General features: G+C 46.5%; 1 protein-coding gene across 2 annotated transcripts in view; it reads left to right on the top strand.

Annotated features, from left to right (window-relative positions):
• Nucleotides 1-6,652: 6,652 nt before the first annotated feature.
• CABP1 (calcium binding protein 1) overlaps nucleotides 6,653-25,834 on the top strand; it is a 49,080-nt gene continuing 29,898 nt past the window's right edge. For both annotated transcript variants that reach the window (XM_087943082.1, XM_087943081.1), the window contains exon 1: nucleotides 6,653-7,029. The gene's annotated coding sequence lies outside the window, so the exon portion shown is untranslated. The remainder of the gene's footprint in view (nucleotides 7,030-25,834) is intronic.

The raw sequence follows: 25,834 nt of genomic DNA, 5'->3' as shown, positions 1-25,834 counted from the left end.
ATTACAAGTTGACACATAAATCATCAGTTCCTTTTTTTCTATATCATGATGCAGTCTATAAAGAGGTCCCTTAGAGCAGGCTGAAGAATTCTGGGAGTTGAAGCTGAAGTCCACAAGTCATAAAGTTGCCACGTTTGGAGACCCCTGCCTTAGAGCAGGGGTTGGGAACCATGGCCCTTTTATGACTTGTAGACTTTAACTCCCAGAATTCATGGCTGGCTCAGGAATTCTGGGAGTTAACATCCACAAGTCATAAAAGGGCTACTGTTTCCCACCCCTGTTTTAGAACATTTCTGTAAGCCAGCCAATTGGTGTGTCTTGGAGGCTGCATGGATGTGCTTCAAGCTGGCACCATTTGTTTGCCCATCTCGTACATGAAAGCCTTTCAGATTCTTGAAGAGAGCTATCATGACTCTTTTCTGGTACCACGATGTCTCTTACCTTGAGACTCAAAAATGTTGTTGTTGTTGTTGTTAGTTGCAAAGTCATGTCCATCTTCTGGAGTCCATTTAAGTTCACACCGACTGCTTCAGTGACTCCATCCACCCCCCTCCTTCTCTGTCCTCCCCTTCTTCTTCTTCTTCTTTTGCCCTCCATCGTTCCCAGAATTTGGCTCTTCTCCAGGGAGTCCTTCCTTCCTTCTCATCAGGCGGCCAAAGTCTTTGAGTTTCATCTTCAGGATCTGGCCTTCTAAAGAGCAGACAGGTTGATCACCCTAGGACTGACTGGTTGGATTGCCTTGCAGTCCAAGGGACTCGCAGGAGTCTTCTTCAGCACCATAGTTAATTAAAAAATAGTCATACTTTTAATTCCTCCTCCCAATTTTTTCCCCCTAGCTATTTATTGTCTTGCTGACTCTGGGCACCTCCAATTTGTCCAAGTCCTCAGATGTCATGTTCAAAACTGGACGCCACAGTGTGGTTGGTTCAGGTGCCTTGTTGTACCACTGTATTAAGAGGCCTTTCCTTGCCTTGAAAAGCAGGTCGGTGCCAAGGGTAGGCTTGTTTCAGAAGCAGTGAATAAGCATATTATGTAAAATATTAAGCGTCTTGACAATTCAGTACTGCCAGATGGCAAATAATCCACCCTCTCTCAAGAGGCTGTTTACGTAGCTCACAGCTGAATCACAGCAGATCTTTCTTGGGATGGGTTTGTACCCAGGGCAGCTTTAAGGGGCTTTTGTGCCCATCTGCAGATGGCCCCAGGACGGAGAACTGGGCACAGCAGGAAGAAATTTCACAAGCAAATATGGACTGAAGGAATGTTTCTCACAGTCAGCTGTTGCTTGAACTTCCTAGCTTCCAGCCCAACAATACTCCTTCCTTCCTTCCCTCTCTTCCTTCAAACTTGGGAAGTTTAAGACTTATGGACTTCAACTCCCAGAATTCCTAAGCTAACTTGACTGGAGGAGGAATTCTGGGAGTTGAAGTCCACAAATCTTAAAGCTGTCAAGTTTGAAGACCCCTGCTTTAGGGCCTGAGATGGATATACAGTGTGGAGGGAGCCAATCAAATTATTGCAGAATCCAGGGTCCATTGACTCAAGAAAGGCACCTCCAAACTTTGATTTAAGTTGACTTGGAAAAATAGGGAAAGGCAGCAGAACTATCACATCACAAGACATGAAAAAAAAAATTATCAGTTAACCTGGAACTCCAAACCTAGCCTGGTCAGGTATGGTGTGTGTGTGTGTGTGTGTGTGTGTGTGTGTGTTTGAGAGAGGGGGAGGGAGGGAGAGAGAGGTGGGGGAGAGGGAGAAAGAGAATGAAGTAAGAATGAAGTAGACTATGGAGAAATTTCCTATCAGCGATAACAATTAATCAGTAGAATAGCTTCCTTCCAGATGTTGTGGCTACTCCATCACTGGAGGTTTTTAGGGAAGAGATTGGACAACCATTTGTGTGAAATGGTATAGGATCTCTTGCTTGAGCAGGACTTTGGACTCCAAGGTCCCTTCCAAATTCTATGTTCCAAGTCTTTTGTTTTCAAATTGTAAAACTATTGAAATCTGTAAAACTATTGAATTCACCTCGGACAAGCCATTTTAATCAGACCATACAAACAACCATTTCATAACTAATCATGAACGTTTGACTCCCTTCATCAAATCAATTGCATCAATAGAGTTAGAGTTTCCTGCATTAACCAGCTTTGCTTCATTCGTAAATTAGCTCTGCAGAGTTCAGTTGACTGAAATAACAGACACCATTCACACATCTGCAAGAGTCAAATGGTGTTTTGGAAAAAAAATATTAAAGAAATGTTATGCCTGTGCTGTAGGAGGCCTTGAAACAACTAAGACAAATATAACTCAAAATGTTTGGTGATTAAGGAAATGTCATATTCAATGTCATTTTTTAAATGTAAATCTTTAAGACTTCAGTAAGAGTGTCTATTGGGTTACTTGTTATCATACAATCTGGTGTCCGTGCATTTTTGTTTTTCAGTCCAACTGAAAGATGGCCTTTGGTTACCTGCAGATGGTTACTAGGCATAAAAATAGCCTGCTGTGATCTCCCTGGGTGTCAAGTGGGCATCTGAGAAAGCAGAGGAGGGAAGAGGTGTAACCTTTGGCTGGTTGATACTCCATGTCTGTCTGGCTCAGGACTCTTTTACTTACCTTTGCAAGAGAGAATTTGGTGCCCTGGCCAAGTTCTAAGGGATAATTAACCCAAGATAGATTACACTCCAGAATCTGAGACGGTGAGATCAGTGCAGGAAGCCTTTGTGTCTTGGTAGCATGGGCCTGTCCAAAATGAAGACAAATGGTTAGAACTCTGCCGGATGGTCCAGCCATCTTTGCTCAATAAAAAAGTTGGCACTCAACTTGGCACTCAACACTTCACTGGTAGATCATGAGGTCCTTAGTGAATCTAGGCAAAACTCAGTCTGTTTGCCAACTTAACTGGGTCATGAACATGAAGGAGGTAACAGGCATGAAAAGAGGCAACCTTGAAAAATTTCCTTTTAGCCCCTGTTGGCTACTAGGCTGTTTGGAGGCAAAATAATTTATCCTGAGTAACTACTCCATCCAAAGAGCTTCAGGGAGGATTAAAAGTTCCATTTCATTTCTGAAACAAAGTCCTATGGAGACCCCCTACTTTTTTAGTTCCTCCACCTTGCCATCACTTGGAGGGTTGAAAGGGGGCCAAAAGGCATGTGGATGGGTAGGTTTCTCCCAAACCGACCCCATTTAATGCTAATTTTCCTCTATCTCTGGCCAGAGGAGAGAAAAATGGACAGTGGGAATCCTGCGGCTTATTTGTGAAAATGGCCATTCACCAGTTATTAGAGTCATCAGAGACTCTGAGCCGATCAGCCCACAAAGATGAATTCATTAACTGCAGCACCAGCAAATCGTGTTTTGACAACATGGCCATATTGTGCAACTCATATGGAATTAAATAGACCTGGGACAGCAGTGTGCTGGCCAATAAAGGTACTGCACTATCATCAGACGCCTCTGAAGGAGTCATTGGATCTTAACCAGGTTATTTCTTAAGATATCTGAAACTTTGCAAAATTCAACAGCAGATGACCCCAAACTTTGGCCAGTGTTAATAGTAGATAGGGAGTGAGGGAGAGAGAGAGAGAGAGAGAGATCATTCATGACTAGCCACCTTGCTAACCAAGTTGAACTTGAGAAATAAAATACGATTGGTCTTGGTTAGTAGTTGGATGAGAGGCCTCCAGGAAATCCCATGACTATAAGAAAGGCTGGGAAGGACTTCTGGTTTGTAAGGCTTCGGCGGTGGCAGGAATCCACGATCGTGCGGGGTTTCTGCTGCGCTTGCCGCTGGAGTGCCCCCGATCCAGTCGGATTTGGGGGTTATAGTTACCCCGTAGAGGTAACTGAAGACAGGGGAGATCTGGCAGGGGTCTGGGGGGGATCGCAACCCCCCCCTCAGCTGGCTAAACTCCCTTTTCCGAAAGCGGTGGAGCGGCGGTCAGCAATGGCCGCCACAAAGAAGCTTTCATCCGGATAAAGAATGTGCAGGAGGAAGTTGAAAAGCGAAAGTTTTGGCTGACTGGGATAACAAATAACATTTAAATACCCTGGAACTTAAATTTTATTAAAGATACATCGTTCCCAAAGATCTGGAAAAAGCGGCGATTGAAAATGAAAAGGGAAAGTTTGTTTTTTCTCACTCCCCTTCCTTACAGTGATAGCAGATGAGCAAGAAATCGGAAAAACCCATTTTGGCATCAGCAGGTAATTAAATTTGAAAATTAAAGCCAAGGGGACAATAAAGATTTCTGAACATTGGGGGGGGGGCTTTCTTTGCTATAAGTGGGAAGGGAGAGGAAAAGAATTAATATTAAGATTTTGCTGGAGGAGGCTGCTTGGAATTTATAAGACTAGAGCAAAATTGTAACAAGACTTCTAAAAGATACATTTTAATTGGAACTTTGCAACTGAACTGTAACCCCAGGAAGAGAAAGTATAAAAAGAAGAAAGTGCTAAATGAAACAGTCTGTGTGTATTTGGATTGCCTGGTGACTTTGGGACTTTTGGAAATTATTATTTGAAAGACTAAAAACATTTGGGTTGTTTTAAAAAAATTTTCACAATGGCATTACTGGTTGATGAACTGAAAATGGAATTTAAAAAGCTAAAAGAAGAGGAACAAGAAGGGAAGGGCTCTTCTGGATCTGTTTTTCATTTCCTAGAAATGGCGATTTCTACCTATCAGAAACTACAAGAACAAGGAAATTGGGATGAAGAAGAAGCCATCTTTAATGAACAAGCAACTTTAGCTGGGGAAGAAAAGGGAAAGAAGGGAAAGAGAATGGAGAATTTAAGACTTAAAAAAACAACCAAAAAAAGGAAAAATAAGGTGAAAAATTGATACAATGTTAGAAAGCAACAGAAGAAGGTGGAGATTAAGAGGGTGGAGATCAAGAGACAAGGGGGTAAAAAGGTTAGATTGGAGAAGAAAAGAAGAGAAAAAGGGAAGAGAAGTTACAAAGGTTTGAAACAAGATGTAAAGAAACAGGATTTATTCAGAGATAATGGGTAAAAATATAGTTAAAAAAGAGATTCTGCAAAAGTACATAAGATTGTATTTATATCTGAAATAATGTTAGAAAACTGGAACATTATATGATAAAATGGGATAAAATATTAAAAGGAATGTGTAAAATGCTTAAGACCTAACGATAGAGTTTAATTTGCTATGGATTATTGTTTTAATTATATTATAAACTTATTTTTCTTTCTTACTTTAAAATATAGTATGTAGCTTTAGAATGTACTAAGCAGAATCAGAATGAAAATTATATATTATATTAAGTGTTAAACTTAGGGGAAAGATATAAAGATGTCATACTTCAATCAGTGATTACAGGAGAAATTTTGTGTTAATGAGAAAAGATAATAGATAATTGAAATAGAACAGACAAAAGATATAAGCATAATGATTTGAATTGAGATGAAATAAATAAAACAGAATTAAGAGAGTGAAAAGAGGGGAGACGCTATATAGAAAATGTAGAATGGTAAATAAGATATGAAATGGTATATAAAGTGAGCATGAATTCGAATTGATGTCTGTACAAAAAGATGTAACCCGGGACTAAGCCACTTTCCAAAAAGAAGTTTTATGTTTTCATGTTTTGTGTTTTGTTTGTGTATGTTTGTTTATTGAAAATTAATTTAAAAAAAAAAAAGAAAGGCTGGGAAGTAAACAATATAACCTGAAAAGGGGCAATGACTTGCACTGTTGCCAAGAGTATGTGGGAGATAGCATCAGGACTCCAACTTGGTTGGAACAAGATTTTATCCTTATGTTACTGTTACTGAATTTGGTGTTCTTGATGTTGCCTCGAAGCCTGGCCGGTGCCAAGTGCGACCTGAAAAGGTTGTTCATTCCTGCTGTGCTTTCCCCCATGAGCCGAAGATGATGGACCTTGTAGCCAGCCAACTCACCTAGAGATTACAGCAGATGATAGAAGAGCTACACCAGGACAAACTGAGTGGGCAGGCAGGCAGGGCAGGCAGACTAGAGGCAGAGACCTGCGCCACCCTGTTTGTGTGTGTGTGTGTGTGTGTGTGTGTAAGACGACTGTTCCAAAATAAAGAGAGGACTTCCCTCCCCTTCTTGCTTGAAAGGTGGGTCCCTAATCCTGCTCCTCCAGATTGTTGACCTGTCTGGTTTTGCGGGTTCCTCACCCCGCCCCCGCCAGTCTCGGGGCCGTTCGCGTGGCCTGCACCCTTTCGGGGTCGCCGGTGGCTATCCCGAACTCCGGAGGCGCCGCGCTTCAGCACCGCGGCTGCGGACAGCGCCAGCGGGCCAGGCGGCAGCTGCGCGTCGAGGCAGTCCAACGTTGCGACTCGGAGCTGCTTCCGCCTGCCCCGCTGGCGCTGTCCTCGGCCGCGGTGCTGAAGCGCGGCGCCTCCGGAGCGGTTTCCCGCGCGGGGGGGAGATCGCTTCGGCGGCGGCCACAGCGCCCCGCCCTCCGCCTTCCCGCCTTAAGAGCCTGTCCGCTCCGTGGCCGTGCCGACCATGAGCTCCGCACCGCACCAGAGCGACTCCAAGGCGCCCGTGCGGCGCGCGGCGCACGGCGGGAGCGGCAGGCGGGCACCCGGCCAGCCGCCGCCCCCGGCGCGGAGCCAGAGGCGGAACGGGCGCCCGGCGGCCGCGGTTGAAGCAGAAAGCAGCCCCTGCCCACCGCTCGTCGCCGAGCCCAGCGCCAGGAGGCCCTCTGCCAGCCCGACGCCCCGGCTAACGGGAGCCTCCGGCGGCGCCAGCAACAGCAGCAGCAGCAGGAGGCAGCGCCGCGGCGGGGGCGTCCACGCCCCCAGGAACCCGCGCAGGCGGCCCCCCGACCCGCGCGGAACCCCAGCCCGGAGGGGGAGCAAGACTGGTCCGCGCGGCGCTCAGACTGGGGAACCTCCGCGGACAATCCACAGGCCACCCCTGAAGCGCTGCTGCCGGCCAACGACAAGAGCCCGGCGGCCAAGCCCGGCGTTGACGGCGACCCGCTGGTCCATCAGCTGCGCCCTGTCCTGAGCGCCGTCTTCGGCCAGGTAGGCGCTCGCCCCTCGCCTCTCTCCCTGGGGTCGAAAACTCTGTTCTGGAAATGCGCTGCTTCAGGGCTGGCAGGGCATAAAACTTCTCTGAGTTGTCAGGGGCGGCCTTTAGCCAGCTTGGGGGAGTGTTGGTGTTTGGGGGGGGGATGAAATTCTGGCCGTTGGAACTGCAGAAAACACAGGGGATGGGAATGGGAAAGCACACCAGTCCCCAAGGTCTATGTCCAGCCAAAAGGTGGAGGGAAAGGTGGCCAACTGACAGGGACAAGAACATCTAGATAAGATGTTAGGTGTTCCCGTTGACTGAGTGTGGGCACCGCCTTGGAACTCCATGCCTCCTTCTTTGCCTTCTGTTTAGAGACTTGTGCACCTGGTGCAACAAAGGTTTACCTACCACAGGTGAGCGTTTGTCTGGAATTGGCCAGCATAGGCTTTGTGTACCTGCAGGGCTGGTCTTGGTGTTACCTTTTTGTGTCTTCAGAGGACCGTGTGGTCTGCTACCTCTGAAAATGGAGACTCCACAAACACAAACACAAACACAAACACACACACACACACACACACACGGCGTATTTACACAAGTACTCAGATCAATGACTCAGTTACAAACCTAACAGTACCATTTGCACAGCATGATAAACGTGGTTATGCTTAAGTTTGGCTAATGTTATGAAGGTTTGTCCTGCGAACCCAGTCTGTTTGTTGTGCTAGAGTAGACTTTCAGAATGTGGGTTAATTCAGTCACCCTCTTAATCACATTGTATACATGCAGCCAACAGTAGTAGGGGTGCACTCTTGCCAGCCCTGCTGGGATGTTGCTTGCTCAGTGCACCTCCATTCCCACAAGGCCTTCTCCATCCCAACAAGTGTGCCAGTCTGCCACCCGTTGCTCTGCTTCGCAGTGGCAGAAGTGGGGAATGTCTTTCAACATCGCTTTCCTTTTTCATTCTCCTGTGTCCCCTGAAGGTTCGGCATCCACTTGGCAGTGGGCAAGGGAGATGTCTACCATCCTAGTTTTTTTCTTTAAATTGTGCCCTGGGTCTGATTCTGTGCATGCAATTAATTGCAAAAAATTGGATGAGGGAGGAATCAGGAGGAGATAGACGGTGTGCGAGCTTCCTCAAACATCCTTCTGACCCAATTCTGAGGCCTTCTGAAAGGCAGGAGGAAGAGAGCTGGAAGACGCCTGAGCAAGAGGGAAGGCAGAGACGGGGGTGCCCTCCCAGCCTGGAGAGGAGACTGAGGAAGAGGGCCTGGCTAAAATTTCCCACATAGAGAGCAAGCATAGAAGTGACCCCCTTGAAAGGCTCATGCTCAGCTATGGTGCTTTGCAGTTGGCAGGCAGATGCTAAAACTGGGCTAGAGACCAAAGAAGTAGGAAAAAATGGTCCTAAGAAGAAAACTGCGACCATTTCCTCCCCCATGACTTTAAATTTGCCCCAACCATTGCTGTCCTCTGGCTGGAGTGAACCTCAACGATCCCACCAGTCCTAGTGGGGAAAATGCTCTTGAGGGAAGGCTAGATTTTTGCTCCCTATCTTTTCCAGAGAGCTGGCAAAAGTGAGGTGCCAGGCTACACCTCGGGAATCATAGCCTCGGCATTCTATATCTGCTTTTTATGATCATAACTACTGCATAAAGGGGGCATTTAAAAAGCAGAAACAAAATATAATAGGCCATTTAAAGTCAGAAGTTCTTTAGATTGGCTCTACAGACTCAACCACAACACCCAGCACTTTGCAGTTGGCATATCATGGCTCTTTTTGGGCTAAAAGGGTAGAAGCACAAATAGGGCAAGTTTCCAGGCACCCAGGGAAGTGCTTATAAAATGAAGGGGAATGGGCTAAAAACAGGGAGGCAGGTGGGTGGGAGAGAAATGTCCTCCTGCAGTCTAGAACTCGGTTTCATCCCCTACACTGGTGTATTAAAACTTCGGACTGGACTCAAGAAGGTTCTTCCCAAAGGAAGGCCGTGCAACAGTCCAGTATTCCTCAATCACATCATCTTTGAGATAGGTGGACTTCAACTCTCAGAATACCCCAGCCGGCACGTCAAAGCCGGCATGTCTTCAAGTTGCTGAAGTTGAGAAACCCGCCATAGTAAATGCCAACCCATCATTCGGAAGTTTCTCTTTTATATTCCAGTCTCTTTTAGGATAACGCAATGGTAACCACTGACATCCGAGCGAAAGAGCAGAGAACGAGGGTGGGACTCTCCTCTTTCTTATTCACTGAAATTGTTTCTTGTTTGTACACTGCAGGAATGGGGCACAGGTCACAATCCTGTGGCAATTAGTTGTGTGCTTGGTTGTGTTGTATGGTTGTCCCCAGGCATGCTTCGTCATGATTTGTGATGAAAAAGAAATTAGATTATTAAAAAGAAATTAAAGTTAAGTTAAAATTAAAAGGAAAGGGTAGCAGGTGATTTAGAAGGCAGTTCTCACCCCCTCACCCCCCGAGGGTGTGTGTGTGTGCTCCTGAAGAGGAAGCAAAAGTCTCTGGAGACCAAGAGGTGATCCAGGCGAGGTTGTTCCGGCTGCTCCCAGAATCCTCAAATGATTTGCCAAAGCCAGAGAGAGTCCCTAACGTTGCTTTCAACGTCCTTGTAGGAGAAATATGGGCTCTGCTCAAATTCACCTCTTTGTATTCCTTTCTTAATAAAAAGATGATTTAAGAACTTTACTCCAGGAGTTGGAAAATAACATTTTCCAAGGGCAAATTTATGTTTTACTGACAAAGAAATAAAGGGAGACTAGTAAAGATTTATTTCAGGCTGTTTATCAGCTGGCCATAGCCTTTCTGGGGTTTGAAAGGTGAACACAGAAGCCGTCTGCTCCGTCCCATACTTGGGTAGACCAGGCTGCCCTGATAGACCGGCCCCACCAGAAAAAACATTTTCCCGAGGGCAGCTTCTCTTCATGCCTATAGCCCTTCCAATGGATTGGACTACAAATGCCATCATTCCTGGGCTTGCCCAGGGATTATGTGGCTCTAGGCTAACGTATCTGGGGGGAAGGGGACCCAACTGAAAAAGGCAGCCATGGTGACCAGGAAGATTTCAAACGAATAGGTTGGCATTGCTAATAAAAAAAATTGTACCTAAAAATCCATGGTTGGGAAAGGTTTTTATAGAATCAGTCAAAATGACAGAAGGAGCCTGTGCACCAGAAATCCCCCAGGATTTCCCATCAGGCAAGAAATTTGAAAACACGTTTGAAAATTAAGGCAGGCGCTGAAGCCAAGAGAAGGCTGCATCTGAACGTTGGTTCTAAGATGCGGTTAAGATGCGGTTGAATGCAGTGCGCGTTGCTGGTATCTGGTTATACCGAATCTTCAGGGGAAAGAAATGGGGGGGTTGTCCAGCTGGGAAAGTGCCACGACTAGCGTCCCCTGTTTCCATTTTGCATTGGGGTGAGGCACACGGACAGCTCCCAGGTATGGATTACAAGGAAGTGCCGGAGGCTGGATTGCAGGGAACCGAAGCAAGCCAGAGAGCTTCTGCGTGGGAGAGAGATGCTGTGGATTCTGCAAGCCATTCCTGGGCGGTGTTGCAAAGGAGCCCTTTGTCAATCAGGCTGCAGGGTTTCAGGGGAGGAGGGGGGGGCACAAAGTTGCAGCTTCTTTACAGGTTGTATGGTTTCAAGGTGAGAAGGTGCCTGTTTGCCTGAGCCTCCCATTTTTGTGACACAGGAAGGGAGAAGGTGAGGGGTTCCAGGGAACGATCAGTTGTTCTTTACTAACAGGCAACTTTCTTCCAATCTAATGACACCCCACCCCCGGCGGCAGAAATCTGGGGAACTCAGCATCTGGGGAAGGGGCCACGTAAGGAAAGGCAGCCTGTCCAGAAAAGGCATGGACGGCTTTGGCATTTGGGCTCCTGCTGCTTTTGGCACAGCGTGCTCGGTTTTCAGTGTCACTGACTCTGCGCTCAAGCTGAGGTGTCGCATTAGACTAATGACTGCTTAGCCTGCGTGGCTGGTGGAGTAATTGCTAAATCTTAGCCAGGCGGAGTCCTCTGTGGGAACGGGGCCCAGAGCCAAGTTGCAGCCGGCTGGCTGAGTTGCCCAGTGGGAGCCAAGGAAAAGTTGAAGGGGCTGAGAGAAGTGGAACCCCCCCACAACCCCCCTTAAACTCAGCCTGCTGGTCCTCCTCTTCTGTCACCACCAGCCAGCAGTGTCCCCGGGGCCATTGTGAGCCTGAGGCCCGGCATAGCTGCTCCCAAGGTGGAACGATGCGTTCTGCCTACAGCGAGAGCATTACTTGGAGCAGAACAGCTCCTCTTGGGGGTTCCTCTGCCTGAAAGGCAGCCGCTCAGGAGAGCGAAGCAGAGCCCCACTCTAGACCCTAGTGGACTCCTGGCAAACAAAAAAAAAAACAGCATCTGGTGCAAGCTGCCTTTCCGACGAGGCTGAGGGAGCTGCCCAGATTTGAAGCGCTCAGCTTCTCATGCCAATGGACTGTTCCTATCAAATGGCCATGGAGACTGGCCTCAGTCCTTACAGCTGCTTCAGTGAGGCTGTAAAAATGCCATGTTCATCCCTGGCTGCCTGCACAGGCAATATAGACAGGATTGCCTTTGATTAGCATACCAGATCAGCCTAACAGCAGTACTGCGATGGCCCAGGAAGACTCCAAGGGAAGTGTGTGTGTGTGTGTGTGTGTGTGTGTGTGTCTTACTAGATGCAATTTGCTGGAGGCGGTTAGGAGGTAGATTGCAGTTGTCTCTGGCTGTGGCTAATTTATTAGAAGAGCAACATTCCTGAATGCGTCACTTTGTAAATCACAGCAAGAAAGTTCTTCTTCCAAGGAGATTACAGTCTAGACAATGACAAACGGGAGACCACAGTCAACCGAGGCAAGGAAAGCTTTGGAGTGCGGCTGTTGCACATTCCCTGAAACCGGCCTCTAGGCATCACCCCAGCAAAGCCCCGGGAGTGGCCTTCGGATGCCCAGACCTTTGACCTGGGTGCAAAGGGCTGCTTCTTCAGAGTCCTGTCTTCTTGTTTTTCAAAAGTCCCGTGTTAAAAGAGCCCAGACTGAAGAGCATAAAGAGGGTCTGGGGTGGGGAAACCCAGATCCCTGCCCCCCTTTCCAATCCCCAGGGCACCCCCTCCAGCAGCAGCAGGTGCCCATCCAACCTCTGTTAAACACCCTCAGCAAAGCAGAGTCCGCTGACCAGCTCCACTGCGAGGGAGCTCTTCTGGCTGGGGTTTTTTTTTCCCTGGCACTGTCCAAAATCCATTTAAGCCCCTTGAAAAACATTGAAAAATTCTGCCTGTCTTCCAATAGCTCTTAAGATGCTGTCATATCACCTTTCCTCTACCATGTCTTCTTTTCCTCTTTTAGATTTTTACCCTGCTTTTATCACATATATTTTACGTTGGTTTTATTTATTATAAAATAGTGTTTGGAAACTGAAACAGTATTTGCTGTGTGAGCAAGAAGGAGACAGCAAGGAGCCTGGGCGTGGCTTAGCTCAACTGTTCTGCTTGGTGCTTGGAAAATGAAACTCCTCTCCTTTGCTTCTGTTTTGCATTTGGAAGAGGTTTCTTTCCAGGTGGGGAGGGGGAGTAGAACTCCTCAGCATCAGAGCGTGTTAATAATAATAATATAGGAAATACTAATGCTTTGATGGTCATTTAGAAAAATCCTTTCTTAGTGAGCACCTAGAAGCCAAGAGGAACACATGTGCCAAATGTCAAGTTTGTAGGCTTTATGGTTCTGGAGATTTTGTGATGATGCATGAGTGGTATTTCACTTTTATATATAGAGATATAGATACATGGCAGAGGTGGTCTTCAGCCGGTTCTGACCAGTTCTGGAGAACCGGTAGCGGAAACTTTGAGTAGTTTGGAGAACCGGCCAATCCCACCTCTTCTCTGCCTCCCATTGAGTATATTATATAAATCAAGGTTCATTTATGACCACAAATGAACCCAAAATTCCCATTGCTAAAAAAGACAGTTGTTAATCGAGTTTTTTCCCATTTTATGACCTTGTTGTAAGTCGAGGACTACCTGGAGATAGACAAATACAGATAGAGATATATGGATAGAGATAAAAAAGGGAGCGTGATGGCTCAGCAGTTAAAGCTTGGGTTTGAGACCCCGAGCTCCGTGCAATGGGTGAGATCCCATTACTTGCTCCGGCTCTTGCCCACCTAGCAGTTTGAAAGCATGCAAATGTGAGTAGATAAATAGGTACCACTTTGGTGGGAAAGGTTACTGTGTTCCATGCGCCTCAGCGTATAGCCATGCTGGCCACAGCAATTATCTTCAGACAATGCTGGCTCCATCAGTCAAGAAATGGAGATGAGCATCGTGCCCTGGAATTCAGACACAACTGACAGGGATACCTTTACTTTTAGAGATAGAGATATATAATTCAAGTGGTGAACATATCCCTTCCTCTTCCTGTTTTCCCCACAACGCCAACCCTGTGAGTTGGGTTGGGTTGAGGGAGAATCTGGAAAGACTACAGAGAAGAATAGCAAGAGTGGTCAGAGGGCTGGCAGCTAACACAAAGGACCATGAAAGGAACTGGGTACGCCTAGTCTAGTGAAAAGAAGGGTGAGAGGAGATGTGTTAGCAGCGTTCCAATATTTAAGAGGCTCCTACAAAGATGAGGCGATTAAACTATTTTCCAAAGCACCAGAAAAGGAGACAAGGAACAATGGATGAAAATTAACCAAGGAGAGAAGCAACTAGAACTAAGGAGAAATTTCCTAATGGTGAGAGCAATCAACCAATGGAATAGCTTGGCTTGTGGGTACTCCATCACTAGAGGCTTTTAAGAAGAGACTGGACACCACCATTTGTTTGAAATGGTATAGGGTTTCCTGCTTGAGTGGGGGTTGGATTAGAAGACCTCCAAGGTCCCAACTCTATTATGTTCTATAACTCACCCAAAGTCACCCAGCTGGCTTTTGGGCCAAAGCCCGGGCTAGAACCCACCATCTGCTAGTTTCTAGCCTAGAGCCTGGAGCACTAGACAAAATATTCTGGATATGATCTGACCAATAGAGAAGAGCAATGATCTTGACTCCATACTTTGCTGAGGGTCACCTAAGATGGAGTTTTTGGAGTTTTTTTTGCAGCTGCCTGACTGTTGGCTCATGTTTAGAGTGAGATCCACGTAGAGATCTTTGGCCTGATATACCTAAGGAAATCTCCCCCATCTTGGCTACGATTTTTCCTGCCAAAGTGAAGGAATCAAGCATCTGTTGTGGTTCGCCGGTAGCAGGTTTGGATGGTAGAGGTATCTGATAGCGAGGACGAAAGAGAACCAGTCCGGGAGTTTGGAGAGGATTCGGATGAGGGTCCTGCATTTGATGCAGGGATGGGGCCAGGGTCATCTGGGAGTTGGGTGCTGCCTTCGGAGCCTTTGGAGTCTGGCAGCAGTGAAGCAGAGGACCCCGGGGAGCCTGTTCCGAGTGCGCGTGTGTGCAGGGCTGCTAGAAGGAGAGAGCAGCTGAAGCAGCAAGGGCGACTCGGGAGAAAGGCTGGAAGGTGATGGCCCCTCCCATAAGGGATATAAACCAGCCCTCGGGGATGTGCTCTTTGCAGGAAGCAAAGAAGTTCATTCCTCGTTGAAGCCCTGAGAACTCTGGTTTGTCTTTGCTGGAACTTCTGCCAGTTGATATTTCTCAGTAATTGGACTTCTATTCTTAGCAGCCTTTCACAACCCTGAAAGGCATGCTCTTACCTCAGACAATTGTGTTTAATGAGTTTTGGCTGGGAATGCAAAGAATTCCCAGCATCATATTAAAAAAGGTTTGCTTTTCCACACAGTTTGTGTTTTCTTAATTTGAACGAAGCCTGGGTTAGCATCTTCATGTAAAATTGCATAACTCTTTGCATCTCCCCAGACTGAACCAAGATTCTTCTTCTTCTTGTGTCCTGTCTGTCATCGAGCGTTGGCGACCGTGTTAGTGATCCTATTTTTATCAATAGCCCAAAAGGGGCTGCTGAGTTTTGTCCAAACAGGTCCCTTAGATTTTGAAGCCACGATGTTCTTCTTCCTGGACCTCATTTGCCTTCAATCTTTCCCTGGAGGATGAAGTGAAGTAGGACGTATTTTTCCGGGTGTCACATCACAATGTCCAAAATATTCTAACTTTCTCTTTTTATTGGTTTTGATGATTTCCCATGGCTTTCCCAGGCAGAACTAAGAACATTTGGTTTAATTGTACTAAATCCGAACTTAAACTTTCGCCATTTCTACACGCTTCAGGAATCCTGGTGCCAAATGTTTATCTTTCTTTTTCCCCCCTTGAGTGTAAGGCAACCCGCTGCTTTCTTTTGCAGCTCTGCAGTTGGATGGTGATAGCTTTGATCAGCTGAGCAGGACCCCTCCCTCCCTTGGAGCATCGCCTGGGGAGTCCCGTTAATTACATTGCACCATCTCGACTGACACTTTGGTTTTCTCAAGACACTCACAGCAGCACATGAGGCCCAAAGACAGACGGGCCAGGGATGGGAGATTTCAGGGAGGCTTACACGCTTATAAATGCATGTATCGGTAAAGAGCTCTGTGTAAAAAATCTCCCATTTGAAGCCACCCAAGATATGAAGTTCCTTTCTCCGCCTGAACTCCAGAGCCGATGGGGTTAATAATCACAACTGTGTGTGTGCTGTTAGCAAGGCTGTGCCTGGGCCTTGCAATGGGAAGAGCCCGTCTGTGTTATAGGACAACAGCAAAGCGCTCCAAACTCCTTCTCAGCAAGGTTTCCCCTGGGCCCAGTTTCTTCAGTGTTGCTTCTCTGGCTGTTGACAGGGAACATTTATTACTCTTTGTCCCTCTGGGCCAGTCCAAGCAAGCCAGCTGGGCCTGGCGCTCTGCTTGTCTGCTTTTCTGTTTGCAATCATGCTCTTCCCCAGCCTGGCACGGTTCCTTCCAGCTGCTCTTAGGATCACTCCAATTCCATCTGGCTTGAAGAAAGAGGGATGCAAGATCTGCTTGCTGGGAGACCTCAGGGCCCCCCCCGTTTCCATCCAAGGAAGAACCCTCCGGCGGTTCAGTTGGTCCTCAAGCCATTTGGGCTTGGAGGCTTCTCTTCCCTTCCTCAAGCAAGTGGTTACTCCCAGCTAGGCTTCATGGGTCTAGCCCAGCCACAGCTCTTCTGGATGGATCTACCCACCCAGAGACTCCTGTGTTCAGAATAGGATCTTTGTAGCTCAGGGCAGAAAGTGGTGCTCTCTGAACTTGGTTATTTGCTTGCAGACGTTTCATGACTCAACTAGGTAATATCATCAGTGCTAGAAGCGAGTGGGGTTTGGGAGGAGGAGGAGGAGGAGGAGGAGGAAAAGGACTGTGGGGGTCCTTGGTGCTCTTTGAGCTTGATTGTTTTCTTGCAGATGTTTCATGACTCAACTAGGTAACATCATCAGTGCTAGAAGGAGGAGGAGGAGGACAATTGTGGAGTCCTTGATACATTCTGAGCTTGGTTGTTTGCTTGCAGACATTCATTACCCAACTATGTAGCATTAAAAGTTCTGTTGAGTGTGGGTTTTATACTCCTTTTATATACAAATATTATGCTATGCATATTAAACAGGGAGCAAACCGCACACCTACTAGCACTGATGCTGTTACCTAGTCAGGTCATGAAATGTCTGCAAGCAAATAACCCAGCACATTTTCCTTTTCCCCTCATTTAACCCAGGGTTCAAAAACCAGAAGATTTGGGGCTGGAGGCTCCCTAAATTGCAAAAAGTTGAGATTTCCTGTCAAAAAAGGAAAGCAGATGGCCGATAACCCATAATGGGATCTGTTTAACTGCACCCAACTGAATTAACTACAACTGGCTGCATTCACACAAGATGGTGAGCCATCAGCCATGGTTTACAAGCCCCAGTGGCTGAGTTGTGCCACTCAATGAGCCACACCAAACAACCAAACATTATAGCTTGATGCGATGCGAAACGAGCCACTGAGCAAAAAGCAGGAGCCCAGCTTTGATTTGACTTTCTTCCTTCCGTCCCCTCTTCCCCACATTGGGCCTGCAATTCCTTCAACAATTCCTCAGAGGAAATCCTGTCTCTGGTACAAATAAAACTCCCTTCCCTCATGCACAAGGTATTTGTCCCATCCAAATCTCAGCCATTAAAATAGCTCATAAAATAAGAGACAGAATGAAAGTCTTGCACTGAGCCAGCAAAATTTGTAATTCTAGGGACAGGAGAGCAGTCTTCCAATATTTGAGGGGCTGCCACAGGGAGGAGGAAGGGGGTCGAGCTATTTTCCAAAGCACCCAAAGGCCAGACAAGGAATAATGGATGGAAACTGAACAAGGAGAGATTCAACCTGGGAATAAGGAGAAATTTTCTGATAGTGAGAACAGTCAACCGATGGAACAAAAGTTGTCTAAGTTGTGGGAGCTTCATCACTGGAAGCTTTCAAGAAGAGACTGGACTGCCCTTTGTCAGAAATGGTGTAGGGTCTCCTGCTTGGGTGGGGTGGGTTGGACTAGATGACCTACAAGGTCCCTTCCAACTGCTAATCTGTTAATTTCCCTCCTGAGAAACCACCTCCACATTCCATTCCATTTCAGTAGCAGCCTTCACAATAAACCACAGTAACACTCCAATAGTCACACATCTGTTGCAATGTCATCACATGTTTAGGTACCGCTATCTGAACAGCTGCCTCAAATACATCAGTTGTGTGTTTGCGTGATGATGTTTCTGTCCCCCTCTTGTAGCTCCTCTCCTTGGGCACCAAGGGGCAAACTTGAGGGAAGTAGAAGACAACAGACAAGGTTTGCGCCCCACTTCTCTCCCTTGCAATTCCTGGAGCTTCCACAATGCCTGAATTGCAAGGGCAGCTCTCACCTCCACATCGGAGGCATTAAGTAACATTTTATTTACATTATTTAATGCTAGAATCCTGGAGTTGAAGGCAATGATGTCCAGGTGTCTGATCAATACAGTGGAGCAGGGTGGGGCAACTATGGCGATGTTATGGTCTTGTATGTCAGCTCTCAGAATTACTGAGCCAGCAATGCTGTCTCAGGAATTCTGGGAGTTGAAGTCCATAGGTTCTAAAATTGCCATCGTAGAGGAACTCAAATGCAAGCGTCCCAGGGAGAGAGAGCTGTCCAGCCTCCACCTGACCACATCTGAGCAAGAAAAACCCAGAATATCTGGAGCCTTTGCTGTCAAAGGGCTTTTCAAGTTTTTTAATGTCCAGCTGGATCAGCTTCCAGAGACGGCCTCTTTGTAAACGAAACGCCCCTGCTTCCTTAAAATTTTTAATTGATCACCGCCTGACATGTGCTAACTGAAAGTAATCCAATATCAATGAAGGAGAACATCTGTAGCTCAAGGTTGACCTGCGGGTCCTTAGTGCTTTCTGAGCTTGGTGGGTTTCTTGCAGACATTTCATTACCTGAACAAGGGGAGGTAGGGGCTGTAATATTATTTGATTATTTGATTATTTTCTTCTATTAGTTTTATTTTTTTACATGTGATGTTTTTATATTCCCGTAAGCGCCTCCAGTCGCCCTGTGCATTTGCAATATACATTTGTGGCAATATACATTTTCTAAATAAACAAAATAAATAATGGTAAATGGTCATAGGTAAACTAGGTAGTGCACCGATGATGTTATCTAGTTTGGGTAATGAAACGTCTGCGAAAAAACCCAAAACACCAAGGCCAGAGAGCACCAAGGACCCCTCATCATCAAATATTTTCTTCTGGGGTCAAGGGTGTCTGCAGTTTATGGTCAAAACAAGCCAAGATGGTCACTGTGAAAGTGTGTAGAAAGTTAACATCCACCCCTCTCCATGGCTGGGCTGCTGTAGGTTGGCCCAGGTTCAGGAGAACCGGTAGCGAATATTATGGCCAGTTTGGAGAACCACCAAATCCCACCCCTGGCTGGCCCACCCAGGAGTTTCCACACGGCCCAGGAGGTAAGTGCAGAGTCCACATGGAGGCTCAGGGAGGGTGAAAAACGGGCATCCCAGAAGTTCCAGAAGGCCGGAAACAGGTTCCGGAGAGCCTCTGGAGCTCGGGGGAGGCCATTTTCACCCTCCTGGAGGCTCGAGGAAAGCCTCCGGAGCCCAGGAAGGGCAAAAACGCCCCCCCATGGTGCAGAAGGCCGACTAGGCCACACCCACCATGGCCACACCCACTCAGCAACTTGGCAGGGAACTTGGTGCTGAAATTTTGGAAGCCCACCCCGGCCCTTCTCCTGGAAGAATGGAAAATTCTGAGAAATATTTAAAAAGGCATGATAAAAGATTTCCCCTAAAAGAGAAATAAAAATCTTAAGGGAGACAGAAACTCAAGAGCCCCAGCTCCCTGCCCCAAGCAGATACTCAACTGAGGCCAGCTTTTAGAAATGCAGATTTGGTAATCTATTACGCCCCGCAGCAAAGTCTGAACAAAGGCAGGATTAGCCCTCAGCCACAATAGGAATTTCCCAACAAACCCTTTCATTGCATCAGCCAAACTTCAACCAAGCTTAGCTCAGACAAGCTCCTAGGATTTGTACACGTCCCCATGGGAGTCTGACAACAGCCAATAGAACACACGTCCTTGCACAGGAACAGGAAGCTTGAGTGCAAAGCCCAAGAGAAGGTATAAATACGCCCCACTCTCAACTCCGTGGGGTCAGCTGCCCAGAATCACACGTGCTTGGTGGTTCTGCTTCATCAATAAATGGACCAATCAGCCTCCAGCCTCCATTTTGTCTCCAGTGCCTTTCTCCTGGCTTGGAACTGAACCAGATGAATATTTCTTCCAACCATTGGGAGGCCTGAAGACAATCAGTCCACTGCCTTAGCAGGGGTTGTTAAGGCACCTTCCCTATCTTTTTCTCCTCCATTTTGAGGGAACCTTGCAAATTGGGCTCGTTGCAAACCAATGGCTGCATGACTTTCTTTCTTTCTTTCTTTCTTTCTTTCTTTCTTTCTTTCTTTCTTTCTTTCTTTTCTTTCTTTCTTTCTTTCTTTCTTTCTTTCTTTCTTTCTTTCTTTCTTTCTTTCTTTCTTTCTTTCTTTCTGAAGGGGGTAGCTGAACTTGACTTTAATTGTGGAGTGTAGCTGGGCAGCCCTTCAGCGCTGCAGCTTCTTCCTCTCCTGGGGACAATAAAGGGGTCTGGCAGTCGGTGTCTTTATGCAGGGAAAGTGGACAGTGAAAGCTCTTGAGCTTTTTCAGAAAGCAAAGATCTCTTCTCTAAAACCAGCCACAAAAATCCTTCCTTGGAGTTGCAAAGTTTTCTGTCTGGCTGAGTTTTTGACTGGCTACTTTGGGTGGAGTGGGGGGGTTAAAAGTTAGAGAGGAGGGGGCTTTTGATTCCCCCCTCCTCTTCATGGCATACTAAGGGGCTTTTGCTTCAGTTCTCCTGCCTGAGAATGGTGGGAAATCATGTTGTTCCTGTCAACTCATAAAATATTTCTATGGTCTTTTTAGAGTTGCCAACAGAAAGGGAGGGGGGACCAGTGGGCAGCTTGCATTCCATAAATGCTTTCAAAGATAGTAACTAGGTGACTGAAGTTTCTGCCGTTCAAATATCTAACTGGAGAGCATGATTGATGACTCTGGGCTATGGACATATCCCATTGGAGGATATGAATTACGATACACCCAGGGGGTGGGGGGAAACCAGGGTCAAGGGTGACAATGAATGATGTGCCTCAGAGACGGCTGCACCCAGGCAGTGCCAGACAGTTTAACCCCTAATAAATCCTTTTTAAGTTTTGGAAGTTTGGCTCGAGACTCATGATTTAATTGGGGGTAACTGCCGAAATCCTTTTTTAATTTTTTTTTTTTAACAACAAACATAGACAAATATAAACATAAAACAACAAATAAAACCTTCTTCAATTATACAGCGTGTCAGTTGGTACATATTTCTTGTGCACAAAATCGATAGTCTTTTCCTCTTAGATTTAGGTTCACATTCATATTACATTAGTCAACTTTCCATGTCATATTACATTATTATTACATCATCATTAGACTTTAATTTCAAATCCGCATTATCCTTTAGAGGATAATTATCTCGATTCTTACTAATTTTAATTCATATTATAATTCATTCTATAATAATCAGTTATAACATATCATTGCTAGTGTATTATATGTCAATTTCCTACTTTTCTATCTAGCAATTGATAAAATAAACCCCATATCTTAAAATATTATTTTTCTTCTTGCTCTCTAATTGCTAATGTTAATCTATTAATCATGTTAATCATTTCTGCACATTCCATTATTGTCTTAATCACCTCCTCCTCTATCGGAATTTTCTCATTTTTCCAATTTTGAGCAAATACAATTCTAGCTGTAGTAACTGCTGGAATCCTGACAGTTGTTATTAGGAATCAAGTCAAGGCCAACCTTTTCAAAGAGAGATTTGGCAGACAGTAGAATGGTGTTTCTTAACCTTGGGAACTTGAAGACAGGTGGACTTCAACTCCCAGAATTCCCGAGCCAGCGATGGAGCAAAAGTCCCATATTTTAAGCTGCTGGACCTGGGGAACCGTGCGGGCTTTTGTTCTGGGAGGGGGCATGCTCTTTCTTGGCCTGTCCTGCTTGGCAGAGTACGAGTAGTCCTTGACCTACCTGTGATGACCTGGAGTGTAACACAAACGTAACAAAATCCAAAAGGTAAATAAATGTCCTTTAATGCCTCCAACTTGGCCCCACTGTTCAATAATTCTCAGTTGGAGATAAAACTTATTCAAAAATATTCTTCAAAAGAAAGCAATACGGTCCGAACTCAATGAGCAGATAGAGGTGAAATAAAAAACCAAAACAAACTACAATGAAGGAAATTCCACAACAGACCAGGATAAGTAATTACCAACTTCAAGGAGATAACAAGGCAGTCTGTTGGAAGGACGCCAACCAAGATAACTTCAGCCCAAAATAAAACACACTTTGCTTCTGGCAAAGCTGTGTTTTAACCGTCTCCCTTATATACTATTCTCCCCAGCTGCAACCAATGAGGGGGATCATGGCCACTTCCTCTCTCATAAGCCAAGTTGTTTCCTTCTCCGTTCCTCCCTGCATGCTCTAGGATGGAGAGGGGATGGGCCTCTGACTGCCCAGTCAGCCTCTGCCCTTCCCCAGCCTCCTCCACAACCTCCAGAGCCACACCTCCACTCCCTGTCGGCTGTTCCTCACTCCCTCAGAGTCAGTCTCCACCAGGGGCACGACACTACCACAGTTCGTTTAATGACCATTCAAAGTGACAAAGGGCACTAAAAAAAGTGACTCATGACTGTTTTTCACACTTATGACCATTGCAGCATCCCCGTGGTCACATGATCAACATTCAGTCGCTTGCATGGGATCATTTTTTGTGACCTTCTCACAAGCAAAGTCAATGGGGAAGCCAGTTTCATTTAACAACCGTGTCGATAACTTAACAACTGCAGAGAATTCACTTAACAACTGGGACAAGAAATGGGGCAACATTCACCTAACAAATGTCTCACTTAACAACAGAAATGATGGGCTCAATTGTGGCTGTAAGTTGAGGACTACCTGCCTCTCCCCTTTGGCTCTGCTTATGGTTTTCCCAGCTCTAAACCAGGCAGCAATTGGGAGTTTGCCTTTCCTCCACTTGGTGCCACCAGGAAGGTTGTGTTGGATTGAATCTCACAATGCCAACGAGAAAGGCAGGCAAGCAGAAAAGAATTGAAGTACAGAAATACAGCTCTGGTTTCTTTTAATGCATACAATTGCACTTAAAAAAAAACAATATAGAAGTCATTTGCAGACTTTCATTCTCAACATTTGGTTTGCGTTTACTTATTAAATTTATATATGTGGCTCTGGGCAGCTTAGAACATAATAAGAACCATAATATAAAAAATTAAAAAGAAGCAAAATGGTAACTTTACATTTTATATTTACACTGTTAAGTTAAATTAGCTAAGCTGTTCTTATTGGGAAAGAATATGCTTGTTTTATGTACTTCTGGGGCTTCTTCAAACACTACCAAACACACTACAAACCCACAAACAAAAATAGTTTGTTAAGGATGGAAGAAGAATATCGCCTGCACCTGACTATAGTATGAAACTAATAATCCTGTTTATTTCAGTGAAAGGTATAGCTAGCATTTAGACATCAACTACAGTACTTAGACCATGACTGTGTTTCTGTTTTGACTGAAGCGGATCCTTAAACATACTTGTTTGCAGCTTGTCCAAATATATGTGGCTGAATATATGTAAAAAAAAACAACACCTACATATAAAATTAATCTGTTTCCCCTATGGTAGAGACTCCTCTAAAATGACTTTGTGTTAGTCTTTAAACTTGGCAACTTTTAAGTGGACTTCAGTTCCCAGAATTCCTCAGCTAGCATAGAATTCCATTCTCAGAGTTCTGGGAACTGAAGTCCACCAGTTGCCAAGTTTGGGGACCCCCGTCCTGGCCCACTGCAGTGAACACCCACCAGGGGCCACAGGACACCTTCGAGAATGGGGGCTCTTTTGTCAACAGCCTGCGTTTTGGGAGGCAAGGGCTGCTTCATCCGGCTGCATGAAGTGGTTGTCGGAACGTAGCAGTGAGATCCCACCAGAAAGCTTCTTGCCAGGGGGCGGCAGCAGCCTCCGCCTGCCTCTTGGTGCCAGCCGTGGGCATTCGCCCTGAGCAAACCTGGCAAAAATCAGAAGACCGGCTGAGCACTGAGGACACAGCCCCACCTAGTGGCAGGTCAGCGCTGCGGGAAAGGCGAGCATTCAAACCCCAACGGGAGGGGGGGGGACGGGGACAGTGTCCCACAGCTCTTGCCTCAAATGAAACTTCCGCTCTTCAGCGGCTCCACTTTAGAACCGCTTTTCAGTGCGCACAGAAGTGCGTCAGTTGGAGCAAAACTCCAAGGAATGGGGGGTGGGGTGGGGGGTGTCAAACTGTTGGTTGGCAAAGACAGAGGATGGTAGAAGAGCCGCTGCCTCTTGGGGGCCGGGGCAGCCCTGGAGCTCCTCCTCTACTCGTCTTGCAGCGCCGGAAAAGGCCCCTCCCCATGGGTGCCAGGCCACCAGGCCTGCTTGCACATCCCCCCCAAAGACCATTGAACACAGAGCTCTGGGTCGGAGCCTCTGCTTCCTTGGGGCTCCTGAAGAGGCCCTGCTCGGCCTGGCTGCAGGTTGACCCAGCCAAGGGACCCTGGCACCTTCCCTTTCCCTCCCAGCAGGCTCAGACGCTTCTTGTCACTGCCCTGATAAGATAAGGAGCCACTTCAGGGAAGGAAGCTCCATCCGGCCTCCCGTGGCGGATGGAGGAGGAAGAGGAGGAGGGGATCCAGGGGCAGCACTCATGGCCCCCTCAGCCACAAGCCCCTCTAGCAGCCAGGCGGATCGTTTTCTCTGCCGAATAACTGAAGTTCCTGGGAGCCAAATTCGAGCAGGGGACTCGTCCTCAGTGGAGCTGGTGCTGTTCTCTCCCGCTGCATTTCTGGTCCTGTCCAAGAGAAGAGCGTTTCTCAACCGTGGCAACTTTAAGGTGCGTGGACTTCAACTCCCAGCAGCCCTCAGGGTGACATGAAACCACCTTGGCTCAGTCTGTGGCCTGAAACGGATGCCCTGGGAGTCATGAGCCAAGGCTCTCCTACCACAATAAGGCAGAGAAGCCGGAGGAGAAGCCAGAGCCTCTTCTTAAAAAACAACAATAAAAAAATTCTTCTGCAAGAATCTGCAAAGAAGGCTGTCAATCGGTGTCTGCCTCTCTCTACACCAGAGATCTCCCAACTTGGCAACTTTAAGACTTGCGGACTTCAACTCCCAGAATTCCCCAGCCAGCTATACTGCGCCCGGATCCCTCTGGCTGTGGCCCCACCATGGTCCATTCCTTTCCCTCCCCTTTGCATTTGCTGGATACTCAACTTCATAAACCTGGTTCGGTGCTCTGGAGCAGGGGTCTCCAACCTTGGCAGCTTTGCTGGCTGAGGAATTCTGGGAGTTGAAGTCCACAAGTCTTAAAACTGCCAAGGTTGGAGACCCCTGCTCTGAAGGAGCAGCTCCCCTGATCCAGGAATGTTTGGCTGCAGACTCAGGTTGGCCTGAATTTGGTAGAATTTGGTATAATTCCTTGAGTTTGCTCTCCTCTAGACATTCTCTCTCTCTCTCTCTCTCTCTCTCTTTTAATGTTTTTATTGTACATTTTCCATTATTGTTCATCACATTTCCAATTTTACAACTTTGTGTACTGGCTATATCAAGTCCCTTAATGTAAAAATGCATCATGGGATACCTCCTGGTTATCTCACGGTCATACAATATAATACCTTTTAACTACATAGCACTGTACATCATAATTAAAACTGTTGTTTTCATATTTGTACCGTATTACACTATTACATTTATCAATCTATACATTTTAAACTTTTATTCACATACAGTTCAATATTGGTATTGCATACATTGTGTATTCTTCCCTATTTCTATGTATCTGTATTCCTTTCTATTTTGTTTATCTTCTTCCATTATTGAATACTAATCTCTGCGCTCCTCCAGACCTTCTCAAAGTGCTGGGGGGCTCTAGAGAGGCAGCCCCGGTAGGAAAACTCAGCCCAGCTACTGTAGCCTGTCATTCCAGAGCAGGGGTCTTCCAACTTGACAGCTTTAAGACTTGTGGACTTCAGTTCCCAGAATTCCTCCTCCAGTCATGTTAGCTCAGGAATTCTGGGAGTTGAAGTCCACAAGTCTTAAAGTAGCCAAGTTGGAAGACCCTTGTTCCAAAGAATGTCTCTTGGAGCTTCCTGGATCTGAGAAAGAGAGCAGAGGGACCCTCAGCTGGGGGGAGAAGGGGACGGCCGACTTGCGGCGGCCAACTCACCG

The sequence above is a fragment of the Notechis scutatus genome, chromosome 13, assembly GCF_049901735.1.
Source record: "Notechis scutatus isolate UNSWTSFEM ecotype Mainland chromosome 13, rNotScu1.2, whole genome shotgun sequence".
Taxonomy (NCBI): Eukaryota; Metazoa; Chordata; class Lepidosauria; order Squamata; family Elapidae; genus Notechis; species Notechis scutatus.
This window is presented reverse-complemented; position numbering and strand designations above follow the sequence as displayed.